Source organism: Monodelphis domestica, chromosome 4 (genome assembly GCF_027887165.1).
Source record: "Monodelphis domestica isolate mMonDom1 chromosome 4, mMonDom1.pri, whole genome shotgun sequence".
Classification (NCBI taxonomy): domain Eukaryota; kingdom Metazoa; phylum Chordata; class Mammalia; order Didelphimorphia; family Didelphidae; genus Monodelphis; species Monodelphis domestica.
In genome coordinates this window covers 279313933-279337826 of record NC_077230.1, presented here as the reverse complement: position 1 = coordinate 279337826, position 23894 = coordinate 279313933, and the positions used below count along the sequence as shown (strand labels likewise).

The following is a 23894-nucleotide window of genomic DNA, read 5'->3' as shown; positions in this document are numbered from 1 at the left end:
CAAAATTTATTTCTACATGTAATTGAAAAAAAGTAAAATTCAATAAAATTTTTTTTCCAGTCTGAGCATTTTTATATCTCAGATGTTGACATATGACACAAATCAGGACATGTAGGGGGCAGAACAGATAGAACACTGACCCTGGAGTCAGAATACCTGAGTTCAAATCCAACCTTAGAGATTTACTAACTGTGTGACTCTGGGAGAGTTATTTAACCTATTTGCCTCAGTTTCCTTTTCTGTAAAATGAGCTGCAGAAGGAAATGGCAAGCCACTCCAGTGTCTCTATCAAGAAAACACCAAATGATATGATGAAGAGTTGAACTTGACTGAACAACAATGATATGACTTGACTTATTGTCTTTGGGATTGATTTAACTTAAGAAAGTGATGGAAAAATATAAACAATGCAGATTAAATTGAAAAATGTTTCCTTTATATTTTTGAGAGGTGGTTGTTAAAACATTTATTTAAATTCCCCTAGTTTTTTCCCCCTCTTTCTCTTGAATAGTTTATAATCTCCTCAAAGGGAAGAATACACATCTTGCATTGCTGTCGTTTCTTTGCTCCCCACCCTCAACAGAATAACAAAATTTTAAAGTTGGAAGGGATTATGGAAGCCACCTCATCATCCCTGTCCCTGAACTAACAATCTCTTCTACCAGAAAGTAGTCATTCAGATTCTGTTTAGAGAAGAACATTCTAACTCTTGAGAAAATCCATTACACTTTTGGACACCTCTAAATTTTAGGAGATTTAGGGCACCAAGTAGAAATAATCAATCTTTTCATTCTCCAGATTTAGCCACCATCTCTCAACTACCTACAAGTTCAGCTCCTCTGGGATCCTCTTCCCAGAGGTAAAGTCTTCTTGTGACTTCCATTTTGAAAAGGAGTCCAGACCAGCCATCTCTCATTCCAGTATTTAACATTTCACTTCTTTTTTTTAAACCCTTACCTCCCATATTGGAATCAATACTGGGTATTGTTTCCAAAACAGAAGAACAGTAAAGGCTAGCCAATCAGGGTTGAGTGACATGTCCAGAGTCAAATAGTTAAAAAGTATCTGAGGCCATATTTGAACCCAGGACTTCCTATCTCCAGGCAATGTTAACATTTCTGGTCTTTGCATATTGTCTGTTGGCTTTCGTGTTCTTTTCTCAATCTTTAACTTTTTACATGTTTCAACTTTAAGAAAGAAATTTTGTATTCTTGTGATATTGAAAAATAAAATATTTTGATATTATACAATACCATACATATGTTGTATGCATTTCTGAGTTCTAAATTTTTTCCATGTTGTCTGCTGGTCTTTTGTGTCATCTGTGGCTTTTGGAAAACTTTCCCCAAATTCCCATTTAATTTCTTATGCTGAACTACAAGGGGGAAAGTCGTGATATGGAAGGGATAGCTGTATTTGTATCCCCTTGCTTGCTATAGCCCCTGGCGCAAAGAAAGCCTTTAATACATTCTTGATAGTGAATGCTACCTAGCCAGTAGGGACAGACAGGAACTTTGACTCAGACCATATTTCGATTTTTCCTATTTCAATTAAAATTCATTTCTAGTGCAGAAAGTCTAGGTATGAAAAGCCCTTGGCTTTGACTTTAAGCCTTGCAGTTGTGTGCTACCCCTGTCATTTAAACCTAAAAAGTCTCCTGGTTAGAGAGATTCAGAAAGCAGAGGAAAGGATGTAAGGCAGTCCTATTTCTTCTCATGTCTCTAGGCTGCTTTTCCTCCCTTCCTTTGTCTTATTTCTTAATAGATTTTCCCCTTTTACTTGCACCCTGACCAATTAGATTTTTGTTCCTTCTCCTTTGCAGAGAGCCCTTAATTCCTTTGTAAAGTCTACACATGAACAAGAGGCAGGTTCCTTCCACGCAGGACACCAAGCTGGTCCTCTTCTACTCTTCTACGAGTTAATGAGTCCTACCATTTCAGAATTTTCCCCCCATTCCTACAACAAAAGACCTGCTATGCATGTAAATTTAGTCATTAACATTTTCAGAGTGGGCTTCTTGGTGTGGGTAGAAGAAGGCTGATGCAAATTGCTCTCTCTCTCTCTCTCTCTCTCTCTCTCTCTCTCTCTCTCTCTCTCTCTCTCTTTTTCTTTCTCTCACTCCCCATCTCTCTCTCTCTCTCTCTCTCTCTCTTGCTCTCTCTCTTTCATTTCACTAGTCATCAAGACCCTTCGAAAGCTTGCTGGTAAATTAATGAATAAACAGAATAATAAAATATTGTTCTATTCACAATTATTGTTCCTAGAAAGAATAATGGAATGTTGTCTGTACCAGCTAAAGGACAAAGATCCCTTACTTGTTCATATAGCTTTATTGCTCTCAGGAGGGACAAGGACCCCTGGGACAGGTGTGCTTGGCAAATCATACTGTATTAAGCCTGCTTTACAAAGAATGTCTCTTAAGGCCTGTACTTAAATCAATGCATTTCAAGGATTGAAGTCTAGGAGCTTGGGAACAAGTAATCCAAGTGACAGTAAATCTAGGAATGAAACTCTAGGAAAGATGTTTGCTGAATTTTGAGGGAAGGTGAAAAGAACTGGTTTCAACATGGTTTCTATGGTGTCATGCCAATGTAAAGGGGAATCAGAGCAGGTCGCCCTGTACAGGAAGCCTCCCCAGATTTCTCTATAAAGAATACCAGGATTAGCAAAATTCAGATTGAGCTGCAGCCAGCAATAAATTCCAAATTCCTGCTCCTTTACTCAGTGTATCTACATGGAAGACAAGAGGAAGAACAAATAAGAAACAAGATGATAATTGAGAGAAGACTTTATTTTTTATTTTACTTTCCCTCCTGTTATCAAGAATCCTTAGACTAGAAAGGACAAAGCAAAAATGGTTAACATGGAGTCGAAGCCCAAGGTAGGTACCTATATTCTCTTAGTAAGTACTGAAAGAACTGGCGGTTATGATTGGTGAATTCCTATTTTTGAAAAATCATAGAAAAAGGGAGAGGAAGGCATGCAAATCATAGAATAATTGTCAGATGGGACTTTGGAAGTCATGTAAGCTCACCGTTTTCATGATATAGAGGAGGAAATTGAAGCCCAGAGAAGGGATAAGGAACTTGTTCAAGGTTACATAGGTAATAAATACAAGAATTGGGACTCCAACCAGGTCATCTGACTCCAAATCTATTATTCATTCCTATGCATCAAGATGTCTACAAGACAGGGGACAGGCAAATGTCATCCAGATTTTCAAAAGTGGAAAGATAACTTGTTTGAAAATTGGAATGACACTGCTTTAAACCTTGACTTCAATCCCTGGAAAAACTCTAAAGCATATCATTAGAGGGATATGTTATGAGCGTATGAAAAAGGAAGTGGGGATCTCATAGGGTAGGGGTTCTTAACTTGGGGTTGATTATAGTTGGGATCTATCAACTTGTAGGGGAAAAATTTGTGTCTTTATTTCACGAACCTCTAACTGAAATTTAGCATTTCCTTCCATTATAAATATAGGCAACAGGGGGCAGCTAGGTGGCTCAGTGAATGGGAGGTCCTGGGTTCAAATGGGACCTCAGACACTTCCTTCCTCTGTGGTCCTGGACAAGTCACTTAGCCCCCATTCCTCAGCCTTTATTGCTCTTCTGCTTTGGAACCAATATATGGTGTTAATTCCAAGACCAACAGTAAGGATGCTTTTTTAAAAAATGAAAATAGGTAATAAAATATTATCTGAGAAGATAACCATGGGCTTTACCAGATTGCTAAATGGGTTCTAGACACAAAAAAGGATTATGGATCTCTTCTTTAGAGTCAATATGGCTTCATTAAAAAGTTCAAAGTAACCTTTCTTTTCTGACCCCTTGTCAAAATATAGATCAGGATCAGAGAATGGGAACAAAGTTTTTGAACAAAACCCTCATACACATATTCTCCTAGAGTACAAGTTGGAGAAGCATAGACTACTAGATGATAGTACAGTCAGGTTAATTCAGAACTGGTTAAATGACCAAACCTGGCATCTTCATAAAGGTTCCACGCCAGCATGGAAGAATGTTCCTAGGAGAGTGATCCCCAGGAATCTCCCCTTAGCTTTGCAGCATGTGGCACCTCAGTCACTCACTTGGATAAAAGCATAACTGGAATGCTGATGAAATGTATAGATGTAGGGGAGGGAGTAGAAGCAGGATTCAAAAAGATATTGATAAGAGTCAAGGATGGGTTTAATCTAACAAAGTGAAACTGCTTAAGGATAAGTAGAAAGAAGCAGGGCAAGGGTTAGTGGTTAGCATAGTGGGTTTGGAGTCAAGGAAGGCCTGGGCTTAAATTCTTCCTGAGACTTGTAGGTGTGACCCTGGGCACTCTCTATGCTCCACAGGCAACTCCCTAAGACTTATCTCCCAAGTCACAGATCTGCCCTGATATTTGTTGGTATTAGGTGCCTCAGGCAACTCCCTAAGACTTATCTACAAGTCAGAGACCATTACCACAAAAGGTGGTAGAGGGAGTTTCCCAAGTTGAGGAAATAACAGATTCTTTCCTTATTCACAAAATACAAAACTCATAGCATCATCGATCCCTCATTTTAAAAAAGAGGAAACTGAGGTAGATGTGAGAATTAAAATTAATATACAATACAAAATAAAATTAATATACCATAACTCAAGTATTATATTTATACGATTTATTAATAACAACTTGAAATAAAAAGCTAGAGTAAAAACCTGCTTAACTCGACTGCCATCACAAGGAAGAAGAGGGAGGGAGAAGCCACAGAGGACCATCTACAAATGTGACCATTCAAGGTAGTGGAGAGAGGAGAGGAATTCTGGGAAATACTGAAGGACTTCTGTGGGATGAAGTCCAAGGGTTCAAAATTCAAATTAATACAAAGAGAAATAATCACCACAAGCAACTGACTTAGGTCGAATTAGAAATCAGGTCTCCTGATTCTACATCACAATTAGGACTAGGAATTTTTTTGTACTTTCGGAAAATATTCCAAATGGTGCCTGGCTCAAGGAGCTGGGTCAAGCATCTGTTGGGGGAAGGAGAAAGGGACAGTAGACAGATGTCGGAACACTGACTGTTTCTAGGGAAGCTCCTATGTGTGTGAGAGAAGAAGAGTAGGACAAGGTTGTGAGGAGCTCACTCCAGGCCCATCTGGTAGCTTTTCTATTTTAAGTACTTATTCTTGCTAACTAAGCTGTTGAATGATCACTAATGATGTCAATGTCTTATAAATGTGGCACCCTGGTCCAAAGGCCTGGTCATTCTGCCCTGGTTATTGTTAAACTCCAGCTCTGTCAGTCTTTTCAAAATACCATGTTGCCTGCACCTGGATTAAAACAAACACCTGAAAGCATGATGGGGTAGGTGAGGCTTGATAACCATTCTTCTGAGAAAGATCTGGGGGTTTTAGAGAATTGCAAAGCTGAAAAAGTCAACAGGGTGATAGAGCAGGCCAAAATTTAATGTCATCTTGGCTTGGATTAAGAGAATCTCAGAGTTCAGAGTGAGGGAGGTGATTATCCTGTTTTTACTTATTCTGTTTCAGATGAGACCACTTCTCAAGTATTGTGATTTTTTTCTGGTTGCCTTATTTTAGAAAATACTTATCAAAACTGGAGAGAATTTAAAGGATAACTTTCAAGAGAGAGAACTATAGACTCAAGAAGAAACATGGCAGGGATGGGGCAGCTAGGGGATATGTTTGGTAGAATACTAGAGATTTAGAATCTGGAAGTTTAAATCTGGAAGTTTAAAACTGGGCAAGTCATGTAATCTCTAGGTGCTTCTGTTTCCTCCTCTGTAAAATGAAGATAATAATAGCACCTACTTCCCTGGGTTGGACATAACATAGGTAAGGGACGGGTTATTTTTTTCAGTTGTGTCTGACTTTTCATTACCTCATGTGGATTTTTCTGGGCAGAGATACTGGAATAGCTTGCCATTTCCTTCACCAGCTCATTTTACAGATGAGGAAACCAAGGCAAACAGGGGTAAGGGACTTGCCCAGGGTCACATAGCTAATAAATGTATGTTATATTTGAATTCATGAAGATGAGTCTTCCTGATTTCAATTGAAAAATATGCAAACTGTAAAGAGCTACATTATTTTAGCACAATAAATTTTTGTTTTTAAAGCCCTTACTTTCTGTCTTAGAATCAATGTTAAATCCTGCTTCCTAGGCAGAAGAGTGGTATGGGCTAGGCAATTGGGGTTAAGTGACTTTACCAGAGTTACACAGCTGGAAAGTGTCTGAGGTCAGATGTGAACCCAGGACCTCCCATCTCTGGGTCTGAGTATCCACAGAGCCAGCTGAACTATGATAACATTTTTTAAAAAGCACTTGCAAAGCCATCATGTGTAGAAGTAGATTCATTCTGCTTTGCATGAGGAGACAGCTAGGAGAAGTTGCAGAAGTAGGTTTAGGTGTGATAGACAGCAAAATGTAACAACTCAACAGAACACTAAAGTGGAGCACATTGTTTCAGGAAGTCAGGATTTAACCATCACTGGGGGCAGGATGAACCCTGTTCCCAGCATGCTATAGAGGGGATTCTTGGTCAGGTACATTTTGGAATAAATGTTCTCTAAAATCTGGTTGCTATGTGACCTGGGGCAAGTCACTTAACCTGTCTGCCTTAATCCACTGGAGAAGGGCATGGTAATCCATTCCACCATCTTTACCGAGAAGACCTCATGGATAGTATGGTTCATGGGGTCTGAAAGAGTTGGACATGACTGAACGACGACCCCCCAAAAAAGGCCCAGCGGATTCTGAGAATCCCTGGAATCTCAATTCAGCCATTTTTCTTTTCACCTAAGAGAGCAGTTTTTATTTAGTATGTCTTCAAAATATGAATGAAAAACATCTTCCTCTCCTTATAGTCTTTTTTGCTCCCCACCCTAGTCTGAAGTTGTCTAAACTCCCCTGAAACATGTCCTAAGGCTGTTCCTCTGTGGTATTTGTTTATTGAGGTTCTGGGGGAGATGGATGAGTCAGATCCTTAAGGAAAGGACAAAAGATATCCTGGGTAGTGGGGCAATGCTCTACCAGTTCTAACTTGGTGTGGGATGGGAGGAGGAGGCTATGAGCTCCCTTGAATTATGATCTCTTAAGTCAGCTTAATGATTTTAAATGCTTGGGACTGGCCAGTTGGAAGAAAGTCTCCAAGTACTCCCTGGAGACTGGCCTGTCTATACCTTTGGCTTTTCAAAGTGTCCAAAAGGGTCATTGTTCCAAGATCTCATTTGGCCCTTAGTTCTTAGAGTTGGCTGTGATAAGCTTCCAGTCCTAGGAAACTTCCCTCAGGCTGCTGTCCTGATCTAATCTGGAGTGGATCCCTCCCTCTGGTGAGCACTCTTATTCCTCTCTACAGACTTTCCACATAATGGCTGGAGTTCCTGTTTTATCTCTTTCTAAATAGTAGCTGAGATAAGCCAAATACACAGATAAATATCTTAAAAATAGAGAGTGTGAAAGTACACAAAGGAGGTCCCCACAGAGTAGGCTTCTCACATATCTTCACATCATTCCCCTTAGCTAACCTCGAATAATGGCTTGCTCAGAGTAGGTTCCCACTGAATATTTATTGATCTTAATTTGCATTGAAATGGTTATTTTCCAGTGACCAAGTCCTAAAGAAAACATCTGACCAGGTTGACAAAGCTATTTCATTTCATGATGTCTCCATGGAAATAGCATCCATGCTATGCATGGTATAGCTGTATTGAGTCCAGACTTGGGTTTCCCTTCCATCTCTGCCTCTGCCCCTGTGACCTTGGGCAAATTATTTCATCCTTCTGGACCTCTGTGGATCTATTAGGCTATCGCTTTACAGTTTGGACTGCCCATTAGATGAGCAGAACTTTGACCTGGAAACTGATCATTAGAGTATGTTAGGAGGTAGGAGTCAGGGAAGGATCTACTGAGATTATATTGGTCCTTTCTGGCAGGTCAGAGACCCACATTAGTTCCTGGGTCAGTGACCATATATAAGAAAATCACAGAAAAATGAATTCTTTTGAAATCTTAAAGCACTACAAACAGGACTGCTATTAATAGTTAGAACATATAAGTTCTTTCCTCTCCTGTCCTCTCTTCTCTCTCCTCTCCTTTCTTCTCTTCTTTTAAAACCCTTACCTTCTGTCTTAGAATCAATGTGAAGTGTCAGTTCCAAGACAGAAGAGTGGTAAGGGCAAGGCAATTAGGATTAAGTGACTTGCCCTGAGTAACAGCTAGGAAGTATCTGAGGCAAGATTTGAACCCAGAACCTCCTCCCCTCCCATCTCCAGACAGGGCCCTCTATCTAGTAAGCCCCCTTATAGATCCTTTTCCTCTGTCCCTGATTACCTTAGGAAATATACCTAATAATGGCTAAATAGCATATGGCATATGATTGTGATAGAATAACTACTACCACATTATAAGAAATGAAGGGCAAAAAAAAAATAAAAAGACATGGACAGATCTACATGACATTAGGAAGAGTGAAATGAACAGAACCAAGAGGACATCATAGTCAGGAACAGAAATATCGTTTGAAGAATGACTTGTGTATATCCAACTCCATAAAAAGAACTGACAAATAGCAATAAGCAAGATATAGTTTGATATATACATCTATCTTTTTGTCAGATGATGACTTCTCTAATAGGGAAGGGAGGGAATTACCTGGCAATTTTTATGTAACAGATAAATAAATTTAAATTAAAAAAGAAATCTCTCAAAAGCAAAGACAAAGTGAATGATTGATTACTTAGAACAATAGATTTAGAGACAGAGGCATCACAGCAGCCATCTAGTCTAAATCCCTCATTTTACAGATGAAGACATTAAGGACCAGGGGCGTTAAGTTCCCAGTGGTATGAAGTGGATGGCGATAGCAGTTGAACCAGGTCCTTTGGCTTTACATCCAGTATTCTTTCCCCTGTATCACCCTCATCCAAGGTGTGCAAGAAGAGACTCTTATTCCGGTGCAGGTTGCACTCGATACTCTCAGTCCCTTCTGATTTGAAGATTTTGTGATTCTGTGAAGGGATAATCCAGACATACTGGAAACATTGCCGGTTCAAAGCCTTCCTTACACACACGCTCTTTACCTACAAGAATCCCAATTGTAAGAGGGTTTCAAACTCATTCATCTATAACTTCAAGTCATCTGGAAAGCTTGGACCAGGTCAGCCTTGTGTAATATTGGCTTTCTTCAGGTGCCCAGTGTTGAGCTTTGGCTTTATAAACAAATCACCCAATTAGTCTTGGCAGCTCGACACCTTTATGTTATCTACCACATTTAACCAGCCACTCCTACTCTTGCTGAATCCGGTTATAAAGTAAACTGCTCTCTTACTGTGTGGTTGCATACAGATGAGCTGGCAACCAGTTTGAGCTGACCTGTTGACTCATAAAAACCATCAGGGCCTAAGGCTGTCTCACTGCAAACACTAGACCTGTTGGACCAAAGTACCAAGGGACCTGTCACTCCAGGAATCTGCTGTTCACTTGGGGAAATAGTGGGACAGCTGGGCTTTGCCCTGACTGCAACTCTTGCATCTCACACGGTAAGGGGAGATGTTCCATATTGTTTCTTTGGATAAAAAAAAAGAGGGAATTTAAGCTAGTGGAGATTTATCCTTCCCTTCCCCCACCCCTATTATTTGTCTAGTCCCTCATTCTGGATCAGAATGTGGTGAATTCATCCTCTCCCTTCCTTCCCCACTTCCCCAAACCTTAATCTCCTGCTTTGTTATTTCCCCAGACAATTCCTTTCTAAGTGCCTCCTGTCACTTCTTGACACTTCACTGCTTTGAAACTGGGTGCCAACCCAAAGTGTCTTTCTTAAATAATGACATTGCATTTGAAGGAGGTTGGGGGGTGGGTGGGAGAGAAGCTGGAATTTCCTTCCTTTCATTGGTAAAGCTAAAGAGATGTATGGGACAATTTGTGACTCTTGACTCACCATCTCCAAACAAATGCCCTTAGTCCTGAAGCATCTTCTCTGGGGACCAGCAATGTGGTTAGGCAGGAATTCCATCTCTGCTAGCCTTGGGTGGCTAAACCTCCCTGTGTGGGCAGCCCATCTCTAAAATGAGGTTAAAGATGCCAGTTGAGGTCTGAGATGAAAGTCTAGCCAGGTGAAGGGTGATTGTACCCTGCTGTTCTGGAGAAGTCTTGTGGCTTAATGTGCTTACATGGAAAACAGGGAGAACCTTCTTAGAGGAGCTTCCCAAAGGCTGAGAGGAATGAATGGGAGGTTCTTCATATTGATTTAGCCCTCTAACTATAGAGCTAACAAATTCAAAACACCAGCAGATGTCAAGTGTTCGACCAATCTGTATATTTTATATGTTCCCAAGAAAAAACAGAAACACAGCCCAGAAAAAACCTCTCTCTAGACCTGATATACACTGGTTCAACCTGTGTTTGACATTCAAAGTCTATGACCAATATGAATTTTGTGTTTTTATTCCATGGAAAAACTATCCCCCCCCCCCCCAGATTTTTTTTCTTCCATTGAACAAATTAAAATAGAACAAGAAAACCAGTGCATGACTACAGATCAGGAACATATCACTGTGGGTACTCTGATCTCCACTTATATGCTGAAGGAGTTGATTAGTTTGGAGTCAAATATAAACTTGGTTTGCCCTGTCTTCTTGCACTCCATTCACATGTCAACATTCCACAAGTAAGTCAGATATGATTTTAAAAACAAAGCAGGATGAACAGTGAGATGACCCAATAGCTTGAGAGCCAAGCCTATAGATAGGAGGTCTTGGGTTCAAATCTGGCCTCAGATACTTTCTAGCTGTGACCCTGAGCAAGTCATTTAATCCCCATTTGTCTAATCCTTGCCACTCTTCTGTCTTGGAACCAATACACAGTATTGATACTAGGATGAAAGGAGAGGGTTTAAAATAAAAAAAAAAAAGAAAAGCAGCTAAAAGGGAAAGAGTAAAGGACTAAATGATATAAGACAATCCTGTCTTTGGGTATTTGAGGCATCCACTGGAAGTATTATCATAGAGAGATACTTTCAGTATCCCATTATTTCAAGTGCAGGTCAAAACTTTGAAAGAGGAAGAAGGTGACAGTTTCTTGAGATGGTTCTGGGAAGCAAGGAGGATATTGGTGAATTTAGGTTTTTCTCTGATTTTTCTATAAGGTCCTTGCTAGTGCCAAGTCTACTTGGCTTTGAAGAATAAAATCTTAAATCTGTTCACATGTGTGTCTCCTCTACCCTTTTTCTGAGTGTGTTTTCCTGCTCTTCTCTATAGATGATTTAATGAGATTTTTTGTTTGCTGTTTTATTTTTAGAAGATCAAAATTCCATTTACACTCATTGGTTCCTATACATGCTATGGCTCCTTTTGGATCTCAGAATTTCCCATTCTTTTTAGAATTCTTGTAAGAGAGTCAGTCACAGAATCTGAGGGACCTTGGGAATCATGTAATACAACCCCCTCATTTTACAGAGAGGGAAACTGGGGCCCAAAGAGTAAACAAGATTATTTAAAGGAGCAGACAGCAATCTTGGAAGGCTTGTTTTGTTGCAAACTTTAATTTCTTGGCTATTTAAGAAGCTCATATTTATTGCTTGTTTATAGTTATCATTACCACCATCATTCTTTTTTCTATTGCATTAGTTATATTACTGTTAATAGACCTAATGACATTATATTACTACATACATATTGTCTTTCTTCATGGAGTCTCCCAGATGAATAACAAATGAATAAGCAAGTCAGCTTGAAAAGACTGCTTCCTTTCAAAAGATTTATGAAGTATTATTTCAGACTCTAGGCAAGTCACAACCTCTGTGAACCCGATGTTCCTCTTTGGCAAAATTTGGATAATAACGAATATGGAACCCATATCATTGGGTTATTGTGAGACTCAAATGAGATAGTAAGGGAAGAATACTTTGCAAATCTTTAAGTGCTATATAAATATCAATTATCATCATCATTTCAAATCACATTTATTTCCCCAACTTCTCCAATCTCTTGGCGATGTTTTATAGGTGGGTAAACCCAGAGATGGGCCATAGACCCCAGATCTCATGAGTTGGACACATGCTTGAAGCTAATTTCTCTAGATACCCACTTTCCTAAATTGCTTACACAAGTCCTTGTTTAGGCACTCAACACTGGAGACAGTAGGGGTAGAACTGGCTAACCCTAAGCTGGTTCCTTTTTTCTGTGAACAGCTGGGGTTTTAAGGAGGCCTTGCTGTTGACTTCTAAGAAACCTAGTTGCTAGCCTCTGCAAAGCACTGTAGCTCCTACTATCCAGTATGACAAATGACATTGCATGTTAATCTAGGTATCTTAGTTCAAAGGACTAGGTAACTGTGAGAAAGGAAATGTGATGTAGGTGTGGGAGGATATTGGAGCATTTGATTTTATTACCAGGACCTGACCTTCCCAGATACTTTAATATTATTGTGCATATAAGTCAATCTAAGGCTTAAGTTATTTTGTGAAGATTGCATAGGAAGTGGATTCTCTCTGGGAATCTAGTTCTCTATAAGGTACTAAGAGTTTCAAGAAAAATGTATCATTTTAGATATTTATTTTTAAAAAGTTTTATTGATGCCTTTTTTTAAAAAAAATCACACTCTTTTCTGAATATGCTCTCTCTCCCATGCCATCCTCACAAGCCAATAAGCCCTTTCCTGGTGACATTTAAATACTGCTTATCAACACAGTAATCACACATGACATATTATGCAAAATTTTACACCCACAGACCCTCACCTCTCCAGTGAAAGAAAGGAAGTACATTTCCTCATTTCTTCTCAAGTCTGAGATTAGAAATTACAATTATATAATATTTGGTTTCATTTTTATTTTGTTTGCATTATTGTAATCATTTGTATATAATGTTTTCTTTACTTTGAATCTAATCATACATACAGTCTTACCATGTTTCTTTGATTTCCTCATATTTGTTATTTTGTATTTCAATACTTATGGGCTATGTGTTACATTTTGTGGTTACCCCATGTGACAACTAAGATATAAAAGTAGAACAAGCAGCACAAATTAGCTTTTGCAATGCTTCCCTCAAACTTATAGAAGGTAGTATGTCACTCTATTAATTATCCAGCCAGGGCACTGCCCACCAAAAGATACTATAACCAAACCACTTGCAATATGACCTCATCAGAGTCTCTCACACATGAGAAACTTTCACTGTTTTGTACTTCAGAGCAATTGACTAAGTTAACATCTATGCTGGTCATATTCCAAATTTAGAATTGGAAATGATATGAAATATTTCCAAAAAGGAGAAAATCTATGTTGCTAGACCTATCCTGTTTCTGGAATTTCATCTTTTTGACTAACAAACTTACCCATTCATAGAATGCAGGTATAGTGGTTTTGCAATAGTCAACAGTCTCTGACATTTTGTTTCTCCTCTTGCTCTGATCCCCATTGTTGCTTTCAACCTGGTTGTTTTTCTTAGTAAAAAAAAGAAATGGCATTTTAATGAAAGGAAATGGGCTCAAAGTCTGCTTTCTTTTAGTTACCAAAAATATGACTGTGGGTAATTCATTTTACCTTCCTGGGTGTTACTTTCTCCATTTACAAAATGAAGGGATTGAATTAGATTTCTTGTGAGAATCCTTTAATCTCTAAGCCTAGAATTCCATTTTCATAATATTGTAGCTATATTATTTATCAGACATAATGAACATTAAAGAAAATCTCAATAAACATTCACATATGTAATTCTCTGCCCATCTGGGTTTTGAAACCTCTAACTGCTTTTCTCATTCTTGGATATATCTTCAGGAATTTCCAAACTATACATTCACATTCTAGAGAGAGAGAGAAGAGTTTAAGAAGTATGTGTGTTCTGGTCCTCAGCTCTGAAACTTTAAAATATAAATACATAGAGAGGAATGGGGAGATACCAGTCCCCTCAACCATGGATCATCAAATCACTATGATGAGTATTGGATACTTTGGATTACTTCATGCTCTGGTTTTCACTTCTACTCTTGACACTGGTATTAACATTGATCCTCATGACCAGTCCCAATCACTGAAGACAAGGAGGCTTTCAGACATGGCCTGTGGTGCTTCTCAAGAGTCTGACTTCAGGCTCAGGTCCCCTGACATGAAATCCAGTCACCACATACAGAAGAGCAAGCCCAAGCAATAGCAACCCATCATTCCTGATTTCCCAGGCTGTTGTCCCTTTCTCACGTTTGGGAGGGTCCCTTAGCTTGACTGCCCTGGTTTTCTCTACTCATTGCAGCCTGAATAGCAAGCAGAAAGTCCCTTTAGAGAATAAAGTAAAAGGATATAGGAAGCCACAAGTGTAAATTTTGGTTCATTCCAGTGTCTCATAATTCTATTTCTCTTAATGTGTATTTCTAAGGCTCCATTGTGCCCACAGAGATAAAATACTATTGCTGAAACACTGGCTACATTATGGCGCCATAATATTTCATTACATTTACACACCACAGTTTCATCAGTCATTCCCTAATTGATGTGTACTCACTTTGTTTCCAGTTCTTTGCTACCACAAAAAGTGCTGGTACAAATATTTGGGTATATAGAGGATCTTCTAGACCTTAATGATTATGTTGTGAGTGACAAGCATAATGGTGAATCTATCTGTTGGTCCCTTAATCAGAGGGTTTCTTCAAGAATTAATGAAGGCTAATGGGTCATTGCTTTAATTATTATGGAAGTGAAAAAATTCTAATTGATTTTAAAGGCTTCTCTTGGAACCATTTTTGGGATTTTTCTTCAAATTGGGCCTCTCCACCCACAAGGGGCAGAAACTGGCAGATCCTATGTGGCATAGTCTGTCTGCATTTTCAATCACCTCCCAGACTCCAGGCATGAGGGGGAGTAAAATGAGTGCTGAGGGAAAATCTGGAAGAAGGGTTACTCATTTCGAGAGTATTCATAGCTGTGTTGTTTAGACCACATCTAGGGCATGCTGTCCATCTCTTGTGTTGGCTCCCTTTTGAATAACACTTGGCATTCCCAAAGTGCTCTTCTGTCAATCATTTTTAGTTACACCCTGGGGTTGAGGAAGAGTGGAATAACATGGAAACTGGGTTGTTGGTTTTTTGTTGTTGGTTTTTTTTTTTTTGATGGGAGAGGGGCGAACACTTTTATTCTCCTAGTTCTTAACTTGGGATCTGGGAAATTAATTTTTTTAAAAATGTATTTCAATATTCTTTTCTTTCTTTACATTTCTACATATTCATGTATTTTATTTTACATAATTTAAAAACATCATTTTAAGAAGGGATCCATTATTTTCACCAGTCGAGCCTCTGCCCTGTTGGAAAGAGCCCTGGATGTGAAGTCTGGAGACTTAGCTACAGGAGCTGGTTCTAATCCTTATCAAGTGTGTGACAAAATCCAAAGAAACTAAGTGACTTGTACATTTAATCTCTTTGAGCCTCAGGTTCCTTGATTAAATGGAGATAATCGTGGATTATTGCTCTTGTTGTTATTGTTGTTCTGAGTGTTTTTAAAATTGCTTCAGGATGGTCTCCTCAGTTTGTCCTGTCTTCTCTACTAGTTTGCCTACAGTCAGAATATCATAAAGGGGTGACTGGGTGGCAGAGTGGATAGTGAGGCAGGTCTGGAGTTGGGAGGACCTGGGTTTAAATCTGGCTGTAGACAATTCCTAACTCTTTGATTCTGGGCAAGTCACTTAACCCTGATTGTCTAGCCCTCACCTTTCTGTCTTAGAGTTGCTACTGAGATAGAAGTCTCAGATACTGAGATAGAGAGTCTAAGAGCTGGAAAGTTTTTTGTTGTTCAGTTGTATCCATCTCTTCGTGATCCTATTTAGGTTTTTCTTGACAGAGATACTGGAGCAGTTTGTTATTTCCTTCTCCAGGCTGTTTCATAGTAGAGGAAACTGAGGCTAACAGGGTTAAGTGACTTGCCCCAGGGAAGATGAGTCTTCCTGACCCCAAGTCTAGCACTTTAACCACTATATCACTTAGCTGGCCCAGATAAAGATACTTATGTTCAGTCTTTTCCTTTTTTTTCCATATATAATCCCAGGGCAGAAAAGCAACTTGCTCGTCACAAGGCTAGTTAATTTTAGGACACCCAGCCCAGTACTTATCCCCATCAAATAGTGAACTAGCCACTGTTTGAACAACTCCAGGGGTGGAGAACTTTCTACCTTACAGAAACTTTTAGTTTAGTGACTTTAAACTTTAGTTTAGTGACTACCTTTTAGTCAGCTCTCAATCCTTGTATTTACCTCCCTGTAATTTCTACCTTCTTGTTCTGCCCCTTGGAACCACAAAAAAATAAATCTAATCCCTTTTCCACATGATAGCCCTTCAAATATTTGAAGACTGCTATCATGTCTCCTCTAAGTCAGGCTAAATAGCTCTTATTTCCTCAATTGTTCCATCCCAATTTGTTGCTTCTCAAATATTCTTTTTGTGAATACATCTAAACCCCAGCAGGAAAGGAAATAATTTGGCATCCTCAATTAAGAATAAAGAACATGCTTTCCCAAGGTCATTATGGACAAATAATCTCTGCCTCCCTTTTCTTTTTTCCTCCCTCCTTTCTTCCATTTCTCTGCAAGCAAAGGGTCCATGGTAATTTCCTGTGTTCATTCTCTATTTAGAAAAATGTTTTATCTCTATGGGCATATTAGTATGCCAAGCCAAAAACCATAATTGCTTTGCCCTGGGAATTTTGCTTTCTAGTTAGCTATATAGGACACATAGGTTGTACAAATTATGTTATCTGTGAGACATAGTAGCTGTGTTAGAAGCCCAGAATAAACCAAGTTACTTCCCTGTCATTCCTTTCCCTCTCTACCTTCCCTCAGCATCCCAAGACAGTTTGGTGAGAGCCTCAGTAATGATACTTATCCTCCTCTAGCAAGATATACCCTCATCTTCACAGAATGGATTTAGATATGTGATGCTGCACTTGGGAAACATCAGGTTGATGTTGTAGCTGGAGAATTTAAACTCCCCAATACCTCTCAGGTGACCACCCCTAAGGGAAGATTCCCATGGTTCACTGCCTGTGATTAAATTCTTGGGAGGTTTCTGGCTCCATCCAGATCTGTTATTTGTCCTTGAGTGGTGGGCCAGACCTAAGTTACCTGCTAATGAGAGTGCTTCCCACAGGAAAGGCCAGACTGATGAAAGTTGACCATTTGGTGGCCACATCCATTGTAACTAGTAACAAGATGTTCAATGAGATAAAGGTAATCACAGTCTCATGCTTCAAAGCACCAACTGACCCTTGTAGGGGTCAGGCAAAATATCAGACTTTTGCAATATGGTTCAGGCTATTGATGAATTATGCATACAGTGTAGACAACTTGAAATGGATTTGGAGAAGGGTCCAAAGACAATTAGAGGCTAGCCCAAGAAGTCTGCAGAAAGTATAAAAATTCAGGAACTATCTCTTTGGGCAGCTAGGTATTATTGTGGATAGAGCACTGGGCCTGGAGTCATGAAGATTCATCTTCCTGCATTCAAATCTGGCCTCAGACACTTACTAACTGTGTGACCCTGGGCAAGTCACTTACCCCTGTTTACCTCAGTTTCCTCATCCATAAAATGATCTGAAGAAGGAAATGTCAAATGGATCCAATATCTTTGCCAACCTCCCCCCCCAAAAAAAAACAAATGGAGTTATGAAGGGTTGGATACAACCAAAACGACCAAACAATAACAACAAATATTTCTTCAAAAGTTCATTAGAAATAGGAGAGATTCTAATCTACTAGTCTACCTGGAGCCTGATTGGCCAGCAGGGTAGTTAGGTAGTGGATAGAGTGTTTATCCTGGAGACAGGAAGACTCTTCTTTATGAGTTTAAATCTGACCATAGACACTTACTTACTAGTGATGTAACCTTGGACAAGTCACTTAACTCTGATTGCCTCAGTTTCCTCATCTGGAGAAGGCAATGGCAAATGACTCCAGTATCTTTGCCAAGAAAACCCCAAATGGGGTCATGAAGAATCAGATATGACTGAATTATCTGAAGAACAACAACAAATGGGCCAGAAAGCAAACAAGAAGTGAAGGATTAAGATAGAAGGGAAGATGGGATTCAAGGTGAGGTAGAATGAAGGCAAGTTTAGAAGAAAGGAAGAAAGCTAAAAAAATGAGAAGAAAAATGAGAAGAAAATCTCACCCATGAGTTTCTATACCTAAATTCTATACCTAAATTCAAATAATTCAATTCATTGGGCAACTATTTATATTATGCCTACTTCGTACTTGACCTGTGAGATGCACTATGAAGTAAGCCATCAAGTAGCTTTAGAGTAGGTAGTTAAGAGCTAGGAAAATCTGTGTTCAAATTCTGAAACTATAACTGGCTATGTGAGATTGGACAAATTAATTAACCTCCCAATGCTCTGAGGAACTCTCTAAGACTACAAATTGTAGAGACAAAATTTTCCCACCAACTAGTTTGCAAGCAAAAGCACAAGTTCAGAACCTCTCTCTCCCCCTACTTTGGGTTAATACAAGTAGAGTTTAAGTTCTGACTCCTGCCCTTCTTTAAATTATTTCTCTATAATACCTAGAATAGTGACATTATCCAATAGGAGGAGCTCAATGAACCTGTTTGAGATTCACTAAAAATGTGGGACCAGCCATCAATGGATTTATACTTGCACTGGGGAGATAAGGCTTGGACAAATGAAACCAAGATGATTGCTGATTTGTGGCCCAGCTAGATTGTAGGAGCAAGATAGCCAAATCAAGTGGTACAGTGGATAGAGCACTCTGCCTGAAGTGAGAAAAACTTGAGCTTAAATCCAGCCTCAGACACTTATTAGCTGTGTGACTCTGGACAAGTCACTTAACCAGTTTGCTTCAGTTTCCTCATCTGTCAAATTAGCTGAAGATGGAAATGATAAACTACTTTAGTATCTTTACCAAGAAAACCCCATATGGGGTCACAAAGAGTTGGAACTACTGAAACAATTGAAAGGCAACTGACTATTCTCTCTGATTGGTTGGTTCCTCCCACAACCTCCATTTAAAGGAGGAAGCCCAAGCCAACCATGTCTTCACTCTTCAGGAGTTGCTCTCTTGACTCACAGGACTTTTTCTACTGTCCTCCCCCCCCCCCATATCTTCACTCCTTCCTTTTATCCTCTTTTCAAGAACCTTTTGTATGTTGTTTTTCTCCATTATAATGGAAGCTATTTGAGGGCTGAGAATGTCTCTATATTTGTATTTGTGATCCCAACATTTAGCACAATGCTTGGAACATAGTGAGTGCTTAATAAATATTTGCTCTCTTGAAAGATTAAAAAATATATAAATTATATATAGTCCATGTCCTCAAGGGATTCACATTCTAATGCAGGGACTCTCATTCTAGAGACTACATAGAAGAACTAGCACCAAATAAGTAGATGTTATAGGAATTGATATTTCTGTTTAATATGTGGAAATACTTCTAACAATTATAGTTGTTCAGAGATGAAATGAGTTACTTTGGGACCTCATGAATTCACTGTTACTAGGGGTAACCAAGTAATGACTATCACTGGTCCCGAATTCTCTAGGAGGGATTCACATTTCAAATACGGGTTGGACAAGGTGACCTTTGACATTCCTTCTAACTCTAATTACATGATACTGGGACAGTTTATAGGATGTGCTGGACAAGGGGAAGCCTGAGACAGGCAGCTGACAAGTGAGGCAAACCTTAAGCAGGATTTGGATTTTATAGACTTTTCTATTGCTAGATAAATATTTTACATTTTTCTATTGTGTATTTTGGAGCCAGTAGTGGTGTTTGCTAATTTGGGTGTCTACAGGAATGGTAATTTCTTTACTATTGGTTGGAGTGGGTGGGAAAGGTCTGATGGAGGTTGTTATCTGGAACAATGTGAGATCTAAAAGAGACGTCATAAAAAAAGTAAATATATTTGTACGAACATAAGCTAAAATTACGGGGAGGCAGAGCTGGGGAATTAGATGAACATTTGGAAAATAAAGGTTAAAGGAGTGGGGAACATTAAAGTTATTTTGATCTGAGAAATAATGGAATGTAATGGGGAATCAATGGGTTTGCTCTGCTTCTACCTATTTGGCCTTGGGCAAGTCTTTTGGGGTCTTGATGTATTCATCCATATGTAGGAAAATCAGCAAAATGAACAGGAATGTAGGATAAAAGTCATCAGGTTCCCCACCCCCCTCCAAGCTTCTAATGGATTAACTGAAGCTTCCAAATAATTTGTAGGTGGTTCAATGAATAGAGAGCACTGGATCTAGCATCAGGAAGTCCTCAGTTCAAATTTCACCTCAGACATTAGCTGTGTGATTCTGAGTAAGACACTTAATCTGTTTACCTTCATGCAGAGAGGAAGGAAATTGGCAAACTATTCCAATATCTTCGTTGAGAAAAATTCATGGATGGTATACGGTCCATGGGGTCATGACTAAATGAGAGAACAGCAAACCAAGTAATATGTGTTGCTCTGATAGCCAACGTCATGGTAGGCTTTGAAAGTAATTTTTTCATTCCAAGGCAACTACTAATGGGGCTAGGGGAGCTTCTACCGAGAAGGAAGTAAAGTAGATAATAGATAAATTTGGTTCAAGGGTCTCGATGCTGTTGAATGAGTGTAGTTAGGAGTCAGATAAATAGCTACATAGACAGTCTTTATGAAAAAGTTGCTATGTGCCAGGTACTAGGCTAAATGCTAGGGACACAAACATAAGTAAGACAGTTCCTGTCTTCAAAGAACTAACCTTCTAGTGTGTATTTTGGAGAAAGAAGAGGAGTTAGAAAGGGAGGGTCACACTATGTGTGCCCAGGTATGGGAGTGGAAGAGTGGTTTGTCAAGAGAAGGGGAAAGCTGACCTGTCAGAGCAGAGGGACCCAGAGAGTGGAGTGGAGTCCAGGTTACTGGTGAGGAGGGAGAAGTGATGATCTGAGTAGAGGAGCCACAGCCACATGGGAATGACTGTTGAGACATTTAACTATTGAAGAAGTAATACTCATAGAAGAGAGTTGAAAAAGTCTTTAGGTACAATAGAAATGTGGTACCCCATTTCCCTACTGAAAATAAACAACTTAATAGTTTAATATTGTTTACCATGCTAGGATCCGGGGGAGAACAGGGGACTGCAACTTAACAGAGAAAGGAGCCTGGCAGATGACATCAGCAGAGCTCAGAGGAGAAAGGAACCCTTTAGGGCACCTCAACAAATGTGTAGCAGTCCCTTTGGAGGCAGAGAGGTAGTGCAGTCACAAGAGTTCTCTTTCCTCTTGGTAGCATGGAGATCCGTGGGAGTATGTACCTCTCTGGACATGTGTGTGGCATTGGGGAGAGGAAGGGATTTTTTTTCATGTTATTTTTCTTGTTCAGATAATACTTATTGGCTACTCTGCAGTCTTTGATACTACCGATCACTCTCCTGGATACTCTGCTTTCTAGACTTTGGGGACATTACTTTCTTCTGATTCTCTTTCAACCTGTTTAACTACTCCCCAGTTTCCTTTGTTATTTCTTCATCTGGGTTATGTCCAGGAACTATAGGTCCTTCAAGGCTCTGTCAAGGGTCATTTTCTATTCTCTCTCTATATTGTCTTGTTTCATGATCACATTAACTCCACTGACTCATTTATTCACCTCTATACAGATGATTTTCTATTTATCTAGTCCTAGATTCTCTTCTGACCTACAGTGTTGCATCATCAGTAGGCATCACAAATGTAATATATCCCAAATAGAATTATTTATTTCTCTCTCCCACCAGCATGGAATCCTTTTCTCTACTGAACTTCCCTATTATTTTCAAGGGTATACAACCATTCTTCCGATCATGCACACTCACCCCAAGTAATCAATTCTATTGCCAAGACTTGCCATTTCTGCCTTCACATTATGTCCCCTTTTCTTCACTCTCAATTGCTACTCTAGTGCAGGTCCTTATCAACTCAAATCTGGGTTTTTGCAATAGCCTGCTGGTTGGTCTCCTTGTCTTAAGTCTCTCCTTGCTCTAAACTATCCTTCACTCAGCTGCCAAAATGACTTAGACTGAAAACATGGCTCCAATTGTGTCACTCCTTTACTCAATCCGTGGTTCCCTATTGCCTCTGAGATCAATTAGAAAGTGCTGTTTTTTTTTTTTTAATCCTTACCTTATGTCTTAGAATCAATACTTAGTACTGGTTCCAAGGCAGAAAAGCAATAAGGGCTAGGCTACTGGAATGAAGTGACTTGCCCAGGGTCACACAGTGCCTGAGGTCAAATTTGAATCTGTGACCCCTCTGTCTCCAGCCCTGACTCTCAATCCACTGAGCTACCTCCTTGCCTCAATTCTGTTTACTTTTAAAGTCCTTCATAACCTAGCTCCTTCCTATCATTCTGATCTTCTTGTACTTTCTCCCCCTCCACATATATCCTACAATCCAGCTAAAGTGGCTTTCTCTCTATTCCTTCAATATGACACTACATCTCCTAATTCTGACTCCATGCCCTTTCAATACCTGGAATGTTTTCTTCCCTACTCTTTGCCTGGCTTCCATGGCCTCTAAGAGGAAGCTATGTGACTCAGTGGATAGAAAATCTGGCCTAGAGATGGAAGGTCTTGGGTTCATGGTTTCATGATAAAGGGATCTGGCCTCAGATACTTCCTAACTATGTGATCCTGGGCAAGTCACTTAACTCCAATTGTTCCAGTCTTTATTGATCTTCTCTCTTAGAACCAATATTTATTATTGATTCAAATACAGAAGGTAAGTTTAAAAAAAAGACTGAGTTCAATTCTCATCTTTTTGCAAGAGACCTTTCTGGCCTTCCCACTCCCATGGCAGATGCTTCCCTCTGAGGCTAACTCCTATTTACTTTATCTATCTATCTATCTATCTATCTATCTATCTATCTATCTATCTATCTAATCATCCATCTAAAATAAATAGGTATATTCTATAGATATACACTCTACATATCTATATTATACACATATTTATACATCTATAGCATATATAAGATATCTAATAGATATGTCTATATAAATATAAGCATATATCTATCTAGTGTGTACATAGTTATTTGCATGTTGTCTCTCCCATTAGACTATGAACTCCTTAGGGCAAGGATCATATTTTTACCTTTCTCCACTGCTTAGAGCCATGCCTCTAACATAGTAAATACTTAATAAATGCTTTTCGAATCACTGCCTTGAACTAATGTACCATTTTGAGTTTAAAGAAAATATTATATGGAGTATTCAGTGGAGCTCTGAATAGTTGACTCAAGAGTGTGCTATGAATATCTCCTAAGGACCACATTGAGAGATGCTCAGGCTACATGTATAATAAGGCTATGGGACTAGATAATCTCTACTATCCCCTCAAGTTTTAAATTGATGCTTCTTCAGGTATATTAAGGGATGCTTCACTGATTTCCATTTTGCAAGAGATAAAAGTGAGGCAAACTTCCATTTATTAAGCAAAAGATTCTGGTAAAAAATTAGAAAGGAATTTCAGGAATCTTAGATTGGATTTCCAAGGATGTGAATGTGCATGTATGTATATAATTATCATAATGTAATTATATATATGTATATATAACATATATATGTAATGATTCTCTGGAATTTTAAATAATAGGCAGGCAGTAATCTTATTATTTAAATATTAGTTTAGATGGTATCCTAATTGGAAGATGATGATGACCATTGAAGGTTCCTTCCTACCCTGGAGTCCAAGTCCATGAACTCTTCAAGACATGTTTCTGATAACAGATGGTTTCCCCCAGATAATTCAATATTTTTTGGCTGGACAGCAAGAGCAGGGAGGGTTTTAGATGACTTATAATTTGATGCTGGATCATTGACAAGACACTTCTTAGCCAGTTCCTTGTACTTAAACTTTTCTTCAAGCTGTTAGACTCTCTACCATAAATCAAAA

At 39.1% G+C, this 23894-nt stretch overlaps 1 protein-coding gene across 2 annotated transcripts in view; it reads left to right on the top strand.

The window, feature by feature from the left end:
* The first annotated feature begins 9319 nt into the window (after window positions 1–9319).
* KCNJ1 (potassium inwardly rectifying channel subfamily J member 1) overlaps window positions 9320–23894 on the top strand; it is a 63138-nt gene continuing 48563 nt past the window's right edge. For both annotated transcript variants that reach the window (XM_007495119.2, XM_007495117.2), the window contains exon 1: window positions 9320–9535. The gene's annotated coding sequence lies outside the window, so the exon portion shown is untranslated. The remainder of the gene's footprint in view (window positions 9536–23894) is intronic.